Genomic DNA, 21,158 nt, shown 5'->3' with positions numbered 1-21,158 from the left:
ACTAACAAGACGAAAATGGGATAATTTAGTATAAAAAGGTAGGATTAAATGTTAAAAAAAAAAAACACTTAAGGTATAAGGTTTGGGTTATGGCTCAGTGGTAGAGCATTTACCCTCACGAATGAGGCACTGGTTTCAATTCTCAGCACCATATAAAAATAAATAAATAAAATAAAGATATTGTGTCCATCTACAACTAAAAATAAAATAAAATAAAAGTCCATGGCAACTAAAAATATATTTAAAAAAATACCTTAAGGTATAGAAGAATAAGTAATATAAATCCAAAAAAGAATACTTATCAGTAATAAATCTTGATGTACTGAACACACTATCACTGAATTAGATAAAGCAATATCTTTTAAAACTACAAATAAAATGATATAAGCAAATAAAAATATAAACAAAAAAATTAAAAATACAAATGGTTTTCTATACTCATACTGGGAGACTTTAACAGAATGTTTTCAGACTTTGATCAAGTAGACAAAAATAAGTAGAATAGAATAATTGAATAACATCAATATCATCAGCTTAACCCAATAAATAGGGAAAGCAATTTAAAAAGAGGGAGGTATTTACAAAAATTAATTAAGTCTTGACTAAGAAAATCTTCAATTAATAAAAAAAGTTATATTGGCCACATATGACAACCCAAGGCTATTGAAATTTTATTTTCTTTTGTGAGTTTTTGTTTTCATATTTTTATTTATAATTAACCCATAATTATTGTACATATTTATGGAGTAAAGTGTGATATTTCTGTAAGTCCCTGCAAAGTGTAATGATCAGATCAGGGTAGCTGGTATACTCATATATATTTATCATTTCAAATAATTGTCATTCCTTTTGTGGGAAACATTTAATACCTGTACTGGCTATCTTCACATATACAATTAGTTGCTGCCAATCATAGGAATCCTACTGTATTATACACATTAGAAGTTACCCCTCCCACCCAGTGGGCACCCTGTACCCATTAACCATCATCTTTTTCTCCTCCTGCTTCTCCCCACCTTTTCCTTCCTCTGGTAACTGCTATTCTGTTCTCTACTTCTGTGAGATCAACTTTTTTAGCTTTCACATATAAATGAGAACTTATGATATTTGTCTTTCTGTGTCTGGCTTATGTCAATTAAAATAGTGTCCTCCAGTTCCATCCATGTTGCTTCAAATAACAGGATTTCATTGTCTCTCTCTCTCTCTCTGGCTGAGTAATATTCCATTGTGTGCAAATACCACTTTTTAAAATCTATTCTTCTGTTGATGGACACAGACTGTTTTGTATCTTGGCTATTATGGATGGTTCTGCAGTAAACATGAAATGCAGGTGTTCTTTCAGCATACTGATTCTATTTCTTTTGGATGCATATCCAGTAGTGGGATTGCTGGAGCATATGGTAGTTCTATTTCTAGTTTTTGTTTGTTTGTTTGTTTTTAGGAACCTCCTTACTGTTTTCCATATGGACTGTATTAATTTGCATTCCCACCAATAGTGTTTGAAAGTTCCCCTTTCTCTGCATTCACACCAGCATTTGTTTTTCATTGTTTTTGTTTTTGATAATAATCATTCTAACTGAGAGGAGATGGTATCCTATTGTGGTTTTGATTTTTATTTCCCTAGTGATCAGACAGCTGAACTTGCAAGTTGGCCTCAAGGTTATCAGGGGACCCTGAACAGGTTAGTTAATCTCTATAAGCTTGGTTATTCTACCTGTGAGGTAGAGATGACAGTACCTACCTCACAGTTGTTAGAATTAAGTGGAAATATGTGTGTAAAGCACTTGGCTCAGTATCTGCGTGTAATCAGGATTTAATAAACAAGTGCTGAAAAGTCTATGCAGCATCTCTTCAGTCATTTCTGGGTGCTGGTGAGATGATAACAGTACTGTCAGTACCTTGGTACGTCTATACAAGAGCAAGGCAGAAAGCAGAGTTTAGATTAGCCAAGTTCTGCCTAACCGGATGGAAAGACTGGACATTTTGTCAGTGACAATTTGTGAAATATGCCAGTGGTAAGTGGTCAAATTAGTGTCTATCCATTAGAAGAAAAAAAATCTACAAAGTACAATGTTCCCAAGCAATAGTGATTCATTAGCTGGAGACCAGGTCCTAGCTCCAGGGATGGGAATGGCGGTTTTGCTACTCTGTACTTGTCCAGCTGCCCCCAGTGAGAAAGTAGAAATCCAGAGGCCTTCCCCTAACCAGGCACACTCCTCATCAGCCAGGCTGAAACCCTTCTCCCAGCCCTGCAGCCATAGTAGGCTCCTTAGACATGATAATAGATTCATGAGATCTTGGTAGAGAGACATAAAAGGAGTCCAATAGTAAGCCCAGAAAAAGTTTAGTACTCTACCTCTTTCATCTGTTTTTAGGACTTGATGAGAATTTATGGTTTTGGGAAAAAGAAAGTATCTGGAGTAATTATAAATCTTAGGCTTTTTTAATGTCTGTAGATGCTATACATCAAACCATTTTTATCATTTTAATTAATCGTTTTATTTTTTTCAGTGGGGTGGGATCAGTGGAAATATTTCAGTGGTGTTCAGTGGTGCAAACAAGAGCTGATTGATGGCTTGGCTTCCTCCACTGCCAAGACAACATTGATTTTAAAGTGCATCAGCAAATTAATGACACGTATGGAAAGAAAAAAGGACACAACATGAAAAGTACACTTAGTTCTAGGAATGTTAAAACATGAAGAAAAAATGCTACTGCTGCAGATATGTCTTAGAATTAAGGAAATGCAGAATTTCACTCAGTTTTGTATCTTGGTTTTGATGTTTTGCTGCTGGGTAGATGCTACAATTTTATGAAAGCAATTAAGACATGTTTTATTAATATACATGGGCAGACTAATAAAAATTGAAGGCAAATAAACATTTTCTCATGCCCATAAACTTATTTTATTATTTTGTCAAAACAAAAATCATGGATGGTTGGGAAGGTATTACACCTGGTGAACCTGGAGCATCTCATAGTGCTGGAAAGTAAGAAATACTCAGAAACAAACAAACAAACAAACAACAAAAAATAGAAAAACACTGAAAGGAGTATGTCCAAGGAACACAGAAACCAAGGAAAGGACTCCCAGCTCCAAAGCTGGAATACTCTGGGCAACAAAGTGGTGTTGAATTATAGCCCAAAATATAAAATAAATATCTACATGGCCATATTGATATAAAAATGATTGAAAATATTAATAAATGTGAGGAAGAGGCAGATCTTCCATGCAGAAGAATTTCAGGTAATTTATGTGGAACTCCACCCTCAAGGACTTTCTTCTAAAGAGTGTACATGGAAAGGTGGAATTGTGGGGGGCAGGGGGGTGGGGACAGCCCAGCAGTAGAGAAACTGACAAACACGGCCTCAGCTCAGGGATCGAGCCCAACATCAACATTATTAAATCATACTGATAACATAGACACTTAATATGTTGTAATTAAAATAGTACATTGTCTTTGTCCTAAATAAATCATAACCCCTTCTTATTTTGAGAAAAGCATCAGACAATCCTGTTGTGGCACATTCTGCAAAGGACCTCATCAGTACTCCTCAGAACTGTCACACTCACCAAAACAAGGAAAATCTGAGAAACTGTCACAGGCAAGTGGAGCCAGGAAGACCTTGTGACTAAATGTAATGTGGTGTCCTGGATAGGAGCTGGGAACACAAGTACCCCAGGTCAGAGCTCAGGAAGTCTAAATAAACTGTGGATGGTAGTAATAATAATGTTTCAGTACTGGTTTACTAATTGTTACTTATGCAGCAATTTTGTATCATTTTGTGTATCATATTAACATTATATGTTAATTATAGGAGACTGGGTATAGAATATATGGGCATTCTGTACCATGTTCTCAATTATCTGTAAATTCATAGCTGTTTCTGAAAAAAAAAGGAAGTCTATTAAAAAATTTAAATGTGTAAACAGAAAAACAAAAATCATAGACCAAAAGCCAGGTCAGGGATTTAAAAGGAACATTATAAAGCATTTTGTTAAGACCTTTACTAATTTCACACAGAGCACAACTTAAGCAGAACAAATGCAACTGCTTGGTTGAAAAATGGAGCTTAACCCAGTGTGTGACATTTCTAAATACATTCAGATAGAATCATTATTTTTCATCCACTTAGCATTTTGCTTTTCCAAAGCCCTTTGCAATGTCTGACTCCAGGATGTTGAAGTTTTACCCTTATTCGTATTTTAAAGCTGATGCCATGTCTCTAGCTTGGACAGTCATCTTGGCTCCTGGCTAATCTAAATGTACAATTCAATCAGAAAACTAGCCATCAACTGTCAAGATGCTAAAATAGTTATGGGTGTTTTCAAAGCCAGAATTGCAATCGTGTGGCAAGACTTCAGTTTGTTGTCCACAGCTCTGACTCTCAGGACTCCTTTCTTTACTCAGTGTTCTCATATGGAAAACCTCATTGGGGAATTATAGGGTAATATTTTCAAGACTTGGAACTTTTCTAAAGTTACCTTGCTAAAAACCAAAAAAAAAAAAAAAAAAAAAAAAAAAAAAAAAGGCCCTTTAAAGCCAAAGAGAAACAATTTTGGGGTTTCTACACTGAGTCAAGTTGTACAAATTGTAGAATATTCCCCTTGGTCCAGGACATGGTTTTACTCCCACACACCACTTCCTACATCTGCACATTCCAGTGTGTTTGGACCCTCCTGAGAGCTGGGGAATTGTAAAAGAGGAGAGCACTGACTACAGAAACCAGAAAGCTGGCTGTGGCACCTTGGGGCTTCTTGCTGAAGGGGCCCCAACTCTTTCCCAGTCTTCCCCTGTCCAGGGCAGAGAAGAGCACATCATCTGGACACCCCCTGGCTCTCTTGCCAGGCTAGTGTTGGAGTTTTTTCGCTTAGGGAGGCTGACAATACATGGGCTTTGTTTTCTAAACCAGGAATTAGGGCACACTGTCTAACATGACAAATTAGATGGTGTGTGAATTTGAAACTCTCCCACGAAGTCCAGGGTGAGTAGCCGTGGTTGCTGCAGAATCCAGAAATGTGAGCAGCAGAGACCCGGGTGTGATCCACTGATAGCAGTGACCTCCAGAGAGGAGCACGGAGACATCCTGGGAGCAGCACCATTGAGGGCTTTTCCCCAGAAGTCTGGAGGCTCAGTAGGAGTACTAGGGGCTGCCCTGATAATGGGAGAGTGCCCAAGCCCCAGGCTCTGCTGTAGTGACCACCCCCTTCTCAGCTGTGGAACCTCAACCCCAGGATGGAGACCCTGGAGCTTCTCTCTCTCCCTCCCTTCCTCCTCCCCACCTTCTGCCTCCGAACAGAGTCCGAAGTGCCAAGGGTTCAGAAAGCACTTCCCCAGGGTTTATTTCCTCTTTACCTGTGTCCTGGGAATACCCAGAAGAAGCTGGGGGACCCCTGCAGAGAGACAACCATTTCTGTAGGCACAGGGTTACTCCCATAGGAAAAAGCAGCCAGGCGATCTTATCACATGCCTCTGAGTGAGTAGAGAGGCAAGTGGAAGAAGGTGCCTGTGAGGAAGTGCAATGTCACATGCAGCATTTACAGGAAGCTAGCCAGAAGATAGCAGGGGACTGAGCATTTGGCCGTTTGCAGCGGAGTAAAACAACAAAGGTTAGTGCTCCCCCCGCAACCACCACCACCTTTGAAAAACTTTTCATAGCTTCTGTAAAACACCTAATTGATTCTCTTTCCTTGAACTGTCTTTGTTTCTCTAATGGAAAGAAATTGCTCTCGCTTTGAATATAAGATCCGGTGTATAGGTGGTAACTGCACTTTGTTAGAGGAACAAACATTGAGCCATAGTGGCTCAATGAAATTCTCAGAACCTCTTGCTTCCCTGTTTAGAACTTCTATGCCTTTAAAAAAGAAACAGAACAAAACTTCAGATGTTTGTTAAATAACTTATTTCATGGAATGCAGCTAAGCCTCTTCTCATTTTTACTTATTAGCATAAATTTGGAACAGGACAGATCATTGCAGACATATGTGGGGTGTTGGAGCATACAGAAATACTGTGAGTAAAAATGTGCCGCAAGGCTGTATGCAAAAGTTGGTTGTTTTTATGTATTTTTCATCTTGTAAAACACATCTTTTTGGATTATAGTTCACATTAAAATAATTTAATGTCTATAAACTCTTGGGTTTTTTTGTTTTGGTTCCTTTTTTTTTTTTCTTTCTTGTTAACACAAAATGGGAGTAGAGAGGGGTAAGGCTGCTTGAATGTGATATGAGGAAGTCCTTTGCCTGCAGCAGTTTAAGAAGCCAGCACAGCCTGGATCTAAGGCCAGCAGGGTTTGGAGACGCCTTGAGGCTTGGCTGTTAGTTACTAGAGCTTTCTGACTTCAGCCTTGTGCTTCCTCTAGAAAGGAAGATTTTTGAAGAGTCTACAGAAGAGCCAGAAAAATGGGTAAAGGGTTGGAAAAGAAGAGCCCAGACACATCTAAAAGGCCCAGGATTGTTTATCTTATGGCCAATGAGGGGCAGTTTGATAAAGAACAGCAAGTCAAGGTTCTGACACAATGACCTGCTGCTTTTAGACCTGTAATGAAAAAGGAAAATGTCTCAAATCTGAGCTAGAAGAAGGAAATCACTTCATTCTTGAACTGTTCTTAAGTGCGAGGACGGGTTAGCCAGAGAGATCTCACAGCTCTCTCTGGATGTTTTGGAAAACATCCTAGGTTGCTTTTTTGGCCATGTTAACGTGTTAATGGAGGCAGGGGAGTAACGAGGAGAGGACACTAGGACTCAGAGCTTCCATTTTCATCTCTTCACTCCAGCCGGCGTGTTCTAAACCGTGTCTACTGAAAAACAACAAAGGGGTGAAGGTTTAATGGACTCACGTGTTATTTATATCTCAGTCATACAAACTATCCAGAACAGTGATGAAAGAGGAAAATCATGGTTGGGTATGTCCTCAGACTGCCACATATTTTTCATTTTTTACTACCGTTGTTGTGCAAGAAAAGGGAGAAGATGACAACAGGGAGGTTCTAGCTGGGATCTCAACCCTGCTGGTTTCAGAAACCCTTCACTAGCTCTGACATGAGGCAGCGCACAGTTTCCCTGGGTGTGAGGGGGCTGGTTGGACCTGCTGCCTTCGCCTCCAGGAGCGCCTGGAGGAGACGCCCAAGGGGTAACTGCAGTTGGATGGCCTGTTGCTTGCCCACCACCTCTGAGCACTGGAGAGAAGCTTAGAGCTAACCAGTGGGCCCATGTCCCTCGAAGGAGCACTTCTTTCAGTTTTCATTTTGCTTTTGAAATTTATCATAGAGTTTTGCTGTTCAAGGAGTTTTGTGTTATGCTTATCTGATACTTGTAGTAGAAAGGGGCTTTTTATTTTGTTAAAATACTTTCCAGATGGACCTGATGTCTTTCTTGTGAATGTGTCCTTCCAAAAGCCTTTTCCATTTCTTTTTTATCTCCTTAGACATTTCTTGGCCCCTTCCCCAGTCTTCTACTTCCTCTATTTTTTTTTTTTTGGTGTGTGTGTGTGTGTGTGTGTGTGTGTGTGTGTGCTTGTCTGTTGTGTGTTTGAATTGCAAGAAAAGATTTAAAGGGTAATCTTTATGCAACAGCTCTGATCCCAGGCCTGGAAGGGGTTCTAGAAAAAAAGAGGAAGGCACAGGATGGCAGAAGGGGGTGGATCCTGCTGGATGGTACAGAGCTCCTGGAATAGTAATCTTGTGTCTAATATTCAGACAGGTATTACTGCCAAGGTGAACACTGAGTTCTGTTTGAAGGGGAAAAGTAGAAAGAAAAAGATTGGTCACTTGTAAAATAGAGATAAAATGATGAATTTTATGGGGAAGAACAGTATGAATACTTTATTCTCTAAAAAGGAAGAGGAGTGGCACTGACTTCATGAGTTTCTCTTCTCCCCCAGACCCCGACATACAAGCAGCCTCTTCTCCCCAGAATCCCACCTGACACAAGAGTAATAAGTCAGCATTCACAGATGTTTGGGTGACTTGAATCTCAGAGGGATAAAATGATGACATACAAACATTCTTGATAATAGGGAAAAAGAAAATAAAATTGATGGGTGCCACCCTTTAACAGAATTCATTCATTTTTGAGTTGGAATGAGCAAATCTAGAGGCCTAACACTTTGGGTTTCTCAGAGAGAATTTCCTGGGCATCGGTAAGGTATTATTGGCATTACCATCACATTGGGCAATACTAGGCATTGTACATTATTTTACTTGAGTTAAAATACCCATAACATAAAATTTATCATCTTAACTAGCAAGCGTGCTGTTCAGCAGCATTAATATTCACATGGTTGTATAATCAACCTCCAAAATTTTTCCATCTTACAAAACTGAAACTCTGTATCCATTAAACAACTTCCTATTTTCCCTTTCTTACCAGCCCCTGGCAACACCATGCTACTTTCTGTTTCTACAAATTCGACTTCTCTAGGTACCTCAGTTAAGTGGAATCCGTACAGTATTTGTCTTCCTGTGACTTCCTTTTTTCACTTAGCTTAATGTCATTAAGGCTCTTCCACATTGTAGCATGTTGGAATTTGTTTCTTTTTTAAGGTCAGATATCCCACTGTATATATATGTCACATGTTCTTCATTCACTAATCCATCAATAATATTTGGTTACTTTCACCTTTTGGCTATTGTGAATAATGTGGCTACGAATGTGGGTTTGCAAATCTCTTCAGGATCATGTGTTCAGTTCTTTTGGTATATACTCAGAACCAGTATTGCTGGATCATGTGGCGAGTTTGCATTTAGCTTCTGATCATCCAGTCCTCCTTTATCACCCTCCTTCTAAATACAGAGACTGAAGATAACTCACATTACAAAATCTTATTTTTTTCCTTCGTGCATGCTCATGATAAAATGTTCATGTTTTGCTTCTGGGTATTAAGGATCCAAAGGGGACTTGGACTATTAACCCAGGAAAATAAGTAAGCTTAGTTGGGCTCTTCTGGAGAGGTAACCATAGGGGGGTATTTAGTTTACAGATTTTCTGGAAGAAAATGGAACACAGAAGGTGTGATGAGCAGCCTGACTGAATAGTGGGCAGTGATTCTTTTGCTGGAAGTGCTGTCTTCTATAAAGTATTACAAGTGCTAATGTCGACTCAGTGACATCACCAGGGAAGGAATTTCCTGTATGCCTGATGGAGTTTTCACTTGGCCATTTCAGTTTCCCTCAGTTTCTTCATTAGTTGGAAGGTTGGTGTTACTTTTTAAATAAGCCAGTAAATGCCCCCACTCCCCAAGGCATCAGAAAATGGCGAGAACAATTGCTTTTGTTCATTCATGAAAATGATGAGTGGGTGTATTTGCTTGCTTACGAAAGGGCATAGAAAGCTTTTCCTGAAAAGAATAAACTGGAAAAAGATGAGACCTTGAAATGGAACTGTCTTGCAGCAAACTGAATTTAAGAGAGCCTATTTCTAGTTTATATGACATTCTGCCGACTACATGTACCACTAACATTGTAATTTCTCAATGCTAATGAGAAGTCACTGCTTTGAGGCTTAACTAGCTAGATACTTACCAAAATATCTGTTTTGATATTTTCTGGTATGAATTAGGTTTGCTTTATACTTGTTTTCATGTCTACATTTCATTATGTCATTTTTTAAATTAACTTTTTTTTTTTTTTGGTACCAGAGATTGAACCCAGGGACACTTAACCACTGCGTCACATCCCCAGCCCTTTGATATTTTTATGTTTTATTTGGAGACAGGGTCTCACCGAATTGCTTAGAGCCTTGTTAAATTGCTGAGGCTGGCTTTGAACTTGAGATATTTCTGCTTCAGCCTCCTAAATTACTGGGATTACAGATGTATACCACCTGTGGCCTTTGTGTTGGTAATTGTAATCTCAGTGTGGCTTAAAAAAAAAAAGTCTTGTTGTAGGATAAGCATTTGTCCTTATACCATGTATAAACATAACCATATATATGTATATGTATGTATAAAGAATTTTCCCTATTAATCCATCCATATACAGATATATGTACACACGTATATCTGTATATGGACGGATTAATAGGGGAAATTCTTTAGAGTATGTATTTCCTTGGCTAAAAGAAATTAGATGATATCTTGGAGCCTACAGTTATTTGGAATATGCTAGTAACCATAGACTAGGCGGCTATGTGGCTAAGCATATATGGTTTTGCTAGTGAACTGCCATTCTTTCAGTAAATCACTGATATACAAATGGTAGTGATTTGGAGTATCTTTGATTTCTAGGCTAGCAATGGAAAGCTTTGGTCTTCCTTTAAGGCTTTAGAGACCTGTAGAATGATCCTCTCAAGAACTGAGTGCAGGCCCAGTAGAGAGGCTGCCCAGTACCTCACAGCCTGCTGTGTACAAAGCTGCACAGAGGGAACTGTTAAAAGAAGAGAATTGATGTTCCAGTTTTGCTTCTCACTACAGTGTGACTCCTTAGGAAAGTCCCAGTTCTACAAATCATTTAAATGAACATTCTTGGTGCATTGCCACCAGAGCTTCTCTTGAACCTCTTCAAAGCAAACAGTGTATTATGCCCTCACTCTTTCTCTTCTCCCTATTTTTCCTCTTCTCTCTTCCATCTTTCATCTCTGCCATTTCATGCCCACCACCTTCTGAAACTTTAGGCCAGAACCTGTGTACAAGAACCATGTGCTTCCTTCCCAGGCCCTTTTTCCCAGAGTGTTTAACAACCTTTCCTGCAGAGCAGGAACAAACTAATGCTGATGAACATAGTTACCAAAGTAAAAATAGTTGAGAATTTTCTTATAAGAAAAATAAATTGAAGAAAATAATGTTGTTATGAGATCCTAGTGAATTAGGATGAATGAACTGCTTATAAAAACTTTTTTGAAGGACTCATAAGGAAGTAGCAGTAAGAGAAAGAGAAGTGAAAAGGCCAGAGGATAATTTGCTCCAAAAGACAAAAATGTCAGGTTATTAAAAAACTTCTTTTCCCTTCTACTTTAGTGCCAGGAACATCTGGTCTTGGGAAAAGTTTAGGAAAGAGGCTTTCAGACGCTGTTGTCATTTAAAACTTAAAGAGGCAGGTAAAAATAAAATCTTGGATTTTTTTATTTTTATTTTTTTTCTGCAGTACTGGGAATTAAACCTAGGAGTTTGTGCATGGTAGGCAAGCACTATACCACTGAGCCACACCCCAACCCTATTTTTAGGTTGGTTTTTTTTTTTGAGATAAGGTCTCAATACATTGCTGAGGCTTGCCTCAAAACTTGAAATTCTCCTGCCTCAGCCTTTCAAGTAGGATTATAGGCATGCACTATTGCACCTGGTGGAAACTTGGATTTTTTTTTTTTTTTTTTTTAAGAAACAGAAAGGACCTTAAGGAGTTCTATCCCCTTTCTTTTTAGATTTGGAGATTAAGGCCCAGTAAGGTCCCGTGACTTGTGTGTGAGTCAGAATAACTCATTAGTAAATAGCAGGCACAGAACAAGGCTCCTGATTCGAGCACTGGCCACCATATACGGGAGCCATGTTGAGGGGGTCTCAAGGACTTGGGATCCATATAGAGGTGCCCCTCCAGGATCTGCAGAACCAGATACATGCCTAATGGAAGTATACTAAGAGATTAAGGATTTGACAAACGGATCTCTCCCTAATTCCTGGGAGACAGTCAAATGGTTGTAATTTTGTAGGCAGAAACCTAACCTATTCTACCTGGAAATGGTTTGTGTGCAAGGAGCTGGTCCTCATGGGGAAAGAAGAGGACAGACCCCGAGAGGAAAAATTACTGATGGACTCAGGAGAGGCCAGGAAAAGAGACTTAATCTTGTGGACATGAAAGTAGATTAAGAAATATGGATAAAGATCTGTTGTGCAATATGGATGATATCAGCTCTCATTGTGACCTGGATTATGCAGTCCTCAAAAGTGTTAGCCCTCCTTAGCACTGATTCCAAGGTCTCTGAACTATCTTCTGAATGCTAACAAGGCTTCTTGGGTACCATTATCACAGAAGGGTAAAACCTGGACAATGAACACGGTCAATAGAAAGAAATGACATCTTTTGGAAATTCTGGTATGCCCAGCAGCTCTTGCAGATTTTTAATTGGGGTCAGCCATTCTAAGTTACCTCTCTGGCTCCCAGATAAAAGGGAAGTTTTAGGACTTTTTATGACAGTGACTATTTGAAGTATGGTAAACTATCCCTAAACCAACTCCAACTCAGACTCAGTTTCTCCTGCTGTACTCACACAACACAGATTGCTTCTGTGACCCTATAAAGCATGAGCATATTTTCCTGCCAATAGTCAGTTAATTCTGCAGCAGCAGACACCAGCTGTGTATCTAGTCAAAATCAGTTCTGACACTGTCTACCTGGAGATAGCATCACATTCTCCAGGTTGAGGGTTCAGCCCCCAAAACTGGACCCTGGATCTGGCTCCTACACAGCCCCCCCCCATTTTAGATGCCAGTCACAAGCTTCAGGTTGCTCTACCTGTGCTTCTGACTGACTATAAACCCAAGTTCCCCCAACCTTCTCTTAGGTTCACTTAGTTTGCTAGAGTGGTTTACAGATTGCAGAACTCAGAAGAACACTTTACAAAGAACAGAGATAAAGAGATGCATAGGGTGAGGTATGGAAGAAGGGACATGGTGTTACCTGCTACCCTCCAGGAACCTCCCCTGTGCACTATTTAGGTATCTAGAAACTCTCCATCTGGTTCTTTAGGGTTTTGTGGAGACTTCATTGCATACGTCATGCTAATATACTGAGTGGGGAAACCCAGGGAGGCCTGTCTGTTCAGCATTCTTCTTATCCTGTCTGTGCAGCAATCCTTTCTCCAGGGCAGAGGGCGGGACCAATCTGTAATATAAGGGTCTTGTGACCTCTTATCTGATAAGTGTAAGTCAGAAATTTTCATTATGGTCAGCTCTAAGACAGAAAGGCTGGGGAAGACCAGAATTTCTATGACCTGCCTTGAGGAAGAGCCAGAAACCATGAATTAAACCCCAAAAGACATGTATCATAATATCACAGCCACTTCTAAGGGTCTTTCCTGGCAAGCAACTGCCTGTTCCCTTAGCGTCAGTCTTAACTCTTTGCTGTTCTGCAAACTGCCACAAGCATTGGAAATCACAGGGCCCTTTTTGGACACAGGATATGTTTTATAAGATTCACCACTGCCACCATTTCCCCTTAATTTAGAAATATTTATAGAGCAACTTTTAATGTGGATCTTTTTCTAGTGGGGAATATGGACAATAAACAATAAACCTAAAACGTGTTACATGATATATTCTATTAGAGGGTCATAATTGCTATGAAGAACTACAGCAGGGTATAGCAGAGCAGAGGCACCATGTTGAGTATATGGATTTAAGTGGAGATGACTAAGGTTTCATGGAGAAGATGGTAATATTTGGAAGGGGTAAGAGAATTTTCCAGGTGGATACATGGGGGAAAGCAGAGGGCAGTGAGGCAATAGAATGCCTGGCATATTCAAGGAATAAAAAGAGCAGGTGTGACTCAGGCAGAGTGAGAAGTTGGAGGCAAGACCCTAGTGTCCTGGCAGGCCCATGTGGAACTCTGGCTTTCCCTCACAGTGAGAGGACTGTGAGCAATGAGAGACAGTGAACTGACTTTACATTTAAAGGATCCCTCTGGCTGCTGGATTGATAGTTTGTAGGAGCACAAGAGTAGAAGAGAGACCAGTTAAGAGGCTATTGCAGTACTCCCACGAGAGGCCATGGTGCCATGGAACAGTGTGGCAGGAACAGAGGTGACAAGGAATAATTAGAGACTGGATATTTTGAACATAGAACTAACAAGATTAACTGTTGGGTTGAGCAATAATAAGTAAAGAGAGGCGTCAAGGATGATTCCAAGGTTTTTGGCCTAAGCACAGGGAGAATGGAATCCCATCAAACTGCAATGGGCAAAGCTATAGGCAGAACAGTGTGGAGTGGAGAAGGGATAGAGTTTGGCTTGGGATCAGCTGAGCTCGAGGTGTTTGTTAAACAGACATTCACGTGGAGATGGCAATGGAGAACTAGATACACATTTCTGGGTGAAGGAGTGAGAATCCTAGAAGAAATTAATTTTTCTTAATGGTCTTAGTGGTTAATATTCAAAAGTCCTAAAGAACACAACATGGAATGGGACTCTGCATAATATCTTATTCACTGCTTGATTCCTAGGACTGATTCAGAGAATGCTCTTTAAGGTAAATAGCAGTAAAAAGGGCAGGATTCTTATCGAAAACTTTGTCTTTCAGGGTTTAAGCCTCAGTGATTCCATAACTCTTATTTTGAAAAAAAAAAAAAAAGACAATTTTTTTTTTTTTTTAAATAGGCAAAAGCAGGGGCTGGGGTTGTGGCTCAGTGGTAGAGCGTTCACCTAGCATGTGCGAGGCACTGGGTTTGATCCTCAGAACCACATAAAAATAAATAAATAAAATAAAGGTATTGTGTCCAACTACAACTTGAAAAAAAAAACTTTAAATGGGCAAAATCAATGCCTAAAATAAGCAAGCTTTTCTTTGCTTATATGTTGAAGCAATCAAAGGAAATGTTATGAGATTGATTGCTAGAATTTTTGTTTATGTGAATGTTATTTTTAATATAATTGGAGTTGCATTTGTTGTCCCTTAAACAAACAATGTCTGGTTGTGCAAACTTTAATGAAGTAATTTATGTTGTTTTCCTATGGAAAAGGAGGTAGACTCTTGATTCAAGAGGTAGAATTCTGAGTTCCCATTGGTTGGATCTCAGTCCATGCAAGATTGTTAACTTTTGTTTTCACATCTAAAGTTGCCTTTTTGTCTTGCTTTTTTAATCAACTTGTATGAACAAAAAGCATCTGTTTAAAAAGTACCTACAGAAATTCTCTGGAATAATACTGGTGTTTCCTGGTCCAAGCTGAGATGAAAAGTTTTTAATTCTCCACTTGTCATCAGCTTATAAGAGCATTTATCAAATGTATCTTTACGTAATCTCAGTAGTCCTCAATCAGGCAATGAAGCAGGTTCTATGATAAGCCCCATGTGCAGAGGTATGTATTGCCTCAGAGAATGAAGGGTATTGACCGCATTCCACTGTCAGGAGCCAGAATTCAGACCAAGATCTGCCTGTACCCACAGCTCCCCAAGTCCCCTTCCCAGAAGCATGGAGTAAAGGGAAACAAACCAGAGCATTTCAGTAATTCAAAAATCCTTCCATGATCTCACATGTGGACTAAATTGTAATACAGAATCGTCTTCTTTATGATAAGCCAAAAACCCAAGGTGCCATTCCCATATTTCAGGGAGTTGCCATACCAGGCCTTGAGGTGGGGGAATTCATGAACCAGTCTTTTGCTTGGCCTCTACCCCATGCAGTAGTGGGCTTGTTGATTGGAATGACACCAGTGGCTGATAACATGCTGCTCCATTAAACCCTCAGAGGAACACCCAGCCCTCCCTTCTACAGAAGCCTGTTGCAATGCCAGCTGGCAGCAGCTGTCCCAGGCTACTCCTTGAAGGTGCCTGGGAATGGGGAGACTGCCAGCCAGCCACCCTTGGGAGTCCTGAGTGAGGGGTTCTGGGAGTCTTGGAAATGGTTCAGAACCTGGAGGCTCTGCCTCAGCTCAGGGTTCAGAAGAAGGGCTGGGCTCTGTCCCCACAGTGCTGGCCACTCAGAGTCCTGTAGGACAACCAGCTCCACTCCCATACCAGTAGCCCTCCTGGGGGTGTGAGGAGGCACAGTCCCCCTCCACAGTTGATAGTCAGTCTTGTTTGCCTTGATACAGACACACTGTTATCAAAACTGTTGAAATGCTTCAAAACTGGTGGGTGAACTATCAGTTGCTTGAGTGCACTCGAGGACCCCTAGGACTTTTCCTGTAATTCCATAATTGAAGTCAGCACTGGCCACAGAACAGGTGCCTGGGACCCTGTTGTAGCATCAGATTGTTCAGTGCCTATGCCTCCTGGTTGTTAAATATTTCTGATATTACCCCCCATTTCATCCTGATAAAACAAAACATTGAAAGCATTTTTGTGAGCAGGTAATGAGAAATTTTGATTGGGGTTCAGGAGGATAAAACTGAAACCTGAAATTTTATCCCGTTTCCCTGATTCTATGATATAGGCCTGTTGATATCCCAGGCTCTTCTTTACTATCTAGAATGAAAGTGGCTATAGCAGTTAGGATTTCCAAGCAACAAGCAGTGCCCCTGGAAGTATAATTTCAATTCATGCTTTTAGAGGTCCCCAAGTTTGAATTTTGAATTTTACAGGAAAACATCTTCCTCTGTACTCTTTCTGGAAAAGTAGTTATTGTTCCAAACTATGACTTGTTTGCTTCCATAACCCAGTTGGTGACCACTTGCCAAGAGGAGGTGAAAGGTTCATTATAAGCCAGGCTCCAGTAATCCTGATTTATTGGTGCCAAACACTTGCTTTTTGCAGCTGTGAGGAAGTTTTCAAAGTTGATTTGTTTCTGAGTGGAGCAGCAGTACCACATGGTTAAAAAACAAAACAACAACAAGAAACCAATCACAAACAGCAAATGCCCACAGGTGGTAGATTCCAGGAGCAAGCAAGGAATCCTTGTCCCCATCCTCAAAGTACCAGATTAATTTTTAGATGGTTCAAGATACACTACATACTTCAGGTTAAGAGCCCCTGTGTTAAAGATATACTTTAATACAGGGGCTCTTAACCTGAAGTCTATGAACTGGATGAGAGAAGTAGTACTTACATATTATCACTAGCCCCTCATTGACATTTTGCATTTCCTTTGATTATGAATGTAGCCAACAAACTACAGTAGCATTAGGAGCACTTGTGACATTGTCACCAATAGAAATGGTAGATGTTTTATGTCATCATGTGCTAGGCAGCTTATAAGATACCCAATGATCCCCACCTCTTGGAATTCATTCCTTTGTATAACCCCTCTTCCTGAGTATGGGCTGGATTTAATGATTCACTTTTGGTGAAGTAAGTATGGCAGAGAAGATGAGATGTCACTTGAGATTTTCTTATAAAAAGACTGCAACTTGAATATGAGGGCTTTCTCTCTGTGTCTTGCTCATTCTGAGGGAAGCCAGCCACCATGTTATAAGCTACCCTGTAGAGAGACCCACGTGGCATGGAACTGAGGGAAGCGTGTGGCTAACAGCCAGGGAGGAACTGACACTTGCCAACACGCAAGTGAGCCTGGAAGCCGATTCTCCCTTAGTCAAACCTTCAGATGGGAATGTGGCTCCAGCTGACACCTTGATTGCAGTCTGGTAATAGACCAGGAGCTAGAGGGACCCAGACAGGTTGCTCTCAGGTTTCTGACTCACAGAAACTGTGATATAATAAGTGTGTGTTTGTTTAAGCTGCTCAGTTCTGGGTAATTTGTTAGACAATAGTAGATTAACTAATGCATATTATAACTGCCAATATTCCCAAATACTGTTTGAGCTCATTTCTGCTTCGGAATTATAGTAATTACTAGACTGACCACAGTCTTGTAATTGAATGCATTTAAAGCATAAGGAAGCACATGTGTTTATGTATAACAAAATTGGTTTTAAACCATTTTGATGCCATACATTTCCACTATTGAAGTTTACCAGTTCTTGTTTCTTAAGGTCTCCATTCTTTACAGATATTTCATAATTGAAAATCAGTTGGTTTACAAGAAGAACTTTTAGGAGGGCCTGGTGATAGGTGTTGTAATTATCTGTGCCTTGTGAGGTTTATAATTGAAAGTTCATTTCCCAGACTTAGCAGCTCTGGAAGTCTCTGGAAAATTAAAATGAAGATGATCATTTCCTTATAGATAGGGCTAGTAACCTAAAATGTATAACAAGTGACAGGCACAGGTGCCAGTCAGCCGGAATAAATGTCAGCCTGAAAACCAAGCAGTGGGTAGCAGTGAATATGAACTTGCTTGTAGGAAAGTGGAAACTCAGGAAGTCAGGATGTGTGCACCCCTGAGCACTCTTGGCGCAAAGAGGGGAACTGCCAGCAGTCCTTCCCTTTCCTTCCTCAGATAGTGTTTCCAGAGTTCATCAGTTATACCAATGATGGTTTGTGAGATGATCTCAGGAGACATGTGAATAAACATTCTTTTGTGTGTGTGTGTATGTGTGTGTGTGGTGCTGGGGATGGAACCCAGGGCCTTGTGTATATGATGCAAGCACTGTACCAACTGAGCTATATCCTCAGTCCGACACTCTTTATTTAAATGATTATAATATGTGCTAGAAAAACATTACAATACCATGTGAAATTCATGACTTCATGGACACAGTTTCTTAGGATGACACCAAATTATGTATTTAGATTTGTTTAAGCTTAGTTAAATTAAAAATAGGAGTAGATTATAGTCATGTGTCACAGTATGATGGGGACAGTCTGAGAAATGTGTCATCGGGTGATTTTTTCATAGAATATACTGCATGAACTATGGTGGCACCAAGCAATATAATCTCATGGGACCACTGTTATCTGGATAGTCTCTTGTTCACTTAAATGTCATTGTGCAGTAAATGACTACATTTTGGTGGTATGCTGGTACCAGAATTCTGAAGTCAGTTGCAAATATTTGAAGAAGTTTGGGAACCACTGCCTTAGGAAATTCATCAGGAGAACAGACATATAAACACATTCAGAGATAACAAACTCAAGGCTGTGAGAACTAAGTTCAATCAGGTTTTTGTCCAGTTGCTGGGTTACCTGGAAGGCCAGGATTGGAGGAGAGGATTCTCTAAGTCATACCTCCCAGGCTCCAATAACACTCCTCTTTCCTCCCTCCCAGAGCATGAGAAGAGGGTAGACAGTGACTTGGGAACCCAAAATATCTTTCTTGTTGTTCTCTCATCAGTAAAATTAAGTTCTAATTAATTTAACTCCACAAATACCAGGGTCTAAAAAATTTTAATATTAAATTTCTCTGTGGGTGCTGGGGTCATAGCTCAGTGGTGAAGTACTTGCCTGGCACACCTGAGGCACTGGGTTTGATTCTCAGCACCATATAAAAATAATAAAGTGAAGATATTATGTCCTCTACAACTAAATATATATATATATATATATATATTTAAAATAAATTCTCTGTGAGTCACTGTCTAATCCTGCACAGTGGAATGAATTGGCTACTTAAAATGTGACCAGGACACATAGAGACAGGCTGCATTGTAAGTGCAAAAGCCACATTGGATTTTGAAAACTTAGTATAAATAGAAAAAAATAAAATATCTCACAGAAATTTTTATTTTAATTAGTGTCAAAATGATATTTTAGATATTTTAGGTTACATAAAATATATTCTTAAAGTTGATCTCACCTGTTTCAAATCACATTTTTAAATGTGGCTACAAAAAAATCACAAATTGTATATTTGGCTGGCATTTGATGAGCAGTGCTGTTCTACCTATCTGTAGACAAGAGGAAATTCCCATGTATGTGGGAGAGAGAGTTGGGGGGCAGCTGTAGAATAGATTTTGCTGGCCTACAGCTCTGCTTGTTCATCTCTTGATCTCCAGTTTTATATTTCCCCTGTCTTTCCAGACGTACTTGATATCTTGCTGGATTTCAAGCTCAGTGTATACAAATCACTTCTATCTGAAAGGTAGAACTTAGAACAATAATAGTTTCTTCTTCCAATAAGTATATCAGCATGCTTTTTCCTCATATTTTCATTCTGGTAACAATGGTTTGTTGCTTCTGTTTGGTTGATTCTTCAACCCATGCTAAAGAAATAACTCCTAGAGCCAGACACCTAGATTCCAGTCCCAAGCCAGATGTGTTACCCAGGTCATTGAACCTTGCTGAGCTTCGGTTGCCATATAGAAACACTGAAACAGTTTACTCAATGACCTCTAAAGTGATTTCCCTTTCGGAGATTCTAAAGCATTTTAAGGCGTCATGAGTTTTGAAGTTGGGGACCACTAATCAGGAGTGTGTGTGCTCTTAAAAATATAAAGTGGGTCTTCTGAATATTATTTGGGAACGTGGAGTTTAAATATATGGGTCATTATTCTGACCAGTTGAAGGAATCAAATTAAGATACAGATTTCTGTTGTTATCTTAGTTTTTTAAAAATGGACACAGTACCTTTATTTTACTTATTTTTATGTGGTGCTGAGGATCTAATCCAGTGCCTCACACATGGTAGGCAAGCGATCTACCACTGAGCTACAACTGCTGCCCCAAGATACAGATTTTCTGTTGACGAAACAGAGCATTTTTAATATGCCCCAAAGGAGCATAAGTCATAGAAGCATGATTTCTAGCATGGCATGTCACTTGCCCTATGTATCAAGTGGTAGTTGTTCAAACTCTTTGATTCAGTATATCTATAGCTTAATTCTGGTTGTGCCCAATAATTCGTGTATAAGGATATTGATATCAACATAATTATAAAAGCAAAGAAAGAATTAAATGACTGGCAATAGGAGAAAGTTAAAAGTAAAATTAATAAAAAAGTTTCATGCAGTCATTAAAAATTAACATTTTCAAGGAATGTTTAGTGGCATGAAAGAAAAACAAAAGCTAGATTTGAAATTACATAAATTATAATCCTAATAAAATACTTTAGACATATTTGAAGACTAGAAGGAAATAGTCTCAAAAGTTAACAACGTGTATTTCTACCCATAGCTTTACGAGTAATTTATCTTCTATAAATTATTTATTTATATTCACCATTTTCTAGAGAAGCCTATCATTATTTGGGAAAACAACCATTTAAAATGTATGAAATGCCTATCAGATGCAAAGCAGTGTGCTGGGTGCTGTAGGGGTGGAAAGATGAGAGTATTCGCTCGACACCTGACATCTAGCAACACCATTTTGTAAGGGCTACAAATTCACAGAAATACCTATCTGGGGCAACCAGGACCCAGTGTGAAGAAGAAACTCAAATAAGTAGAAAAGAGGAAGCGGCCATGGTGCCTCCCCTCAGTGACCTTGCCAGAGCTCACCTGTGCACTGCAGTGCTGGTGTGGACACTGCAGCACCACCTCTGGGGATGTACTCTTTCAGAGCTGATCCCACCCAGTTTGAGCAGGACACTTGCCATCCTTTCGGCCACACCCTTATCCTGAATCCTAGGCAGGAAGACCTCCAGGGAAGCCATGTTTACCATGTCTGTTCTCATTTTGGGGTCCAAATTCCAGTACCAAAAAAAGAAAAGAAAGAAATTATCTTGTCAGTGAGCTCAGGATAAAAT

At 39.7% G+C, this 21,158-nt stretch overlaps 1 protein-coding gene across 3 annotated transcripts in view; it reads left to right on the top strand.

Moving 5' to 3' along the window:
* Wipf1 (WAS/WASL interacting protein family member 1) overlaps window positions 1-21,158 on the top strand; it is a 114,440-nt gene that overhangs the window by 36,502 nt on the left and 56,780 nt on the right. Inside the window, exons 1-2 of one of the 3 annotated variants that reach the window (XM_040294495.2) lie at window positions 4,516-5,611; window positions 5,950-6,014. The exons of 1 other annotated variant lie outside the window; for it this stretch is intronic. The gene's annotated coding sequence lies outside the window, so the exon portion shown is untranslated. Of the gene's footprint in view, window positions 1-4,515; window positions 5,612-5,949; window positions 6,015-21,158 lie in introns of those variants that run through there. One more of the 3 variants, XM_040294497.2, reaches the window with a different exon arrangement.

Source organism: Ictidomys tridecemlineatus, chromosome 7 (genome assembly GCF_052094955.1).
Source record: "Ictidomys tridecemlineatus isolate mIctTri1 chromosome 7, mIctTri1.hap1, whole genome shotgun sequence".
Taxonomy (NCBI): domain Eukaryota; kingdom Metazoa; phylum Chordata; class Mammalia; order Rodentia; family Sciuridae; genus Ictidomys; species Ictidomys tridecemlineatus.
Note: the sequence above shows the minus strand (reverse complement) of the source record. Positions and strands in the feature narration are given on the sequence as shown.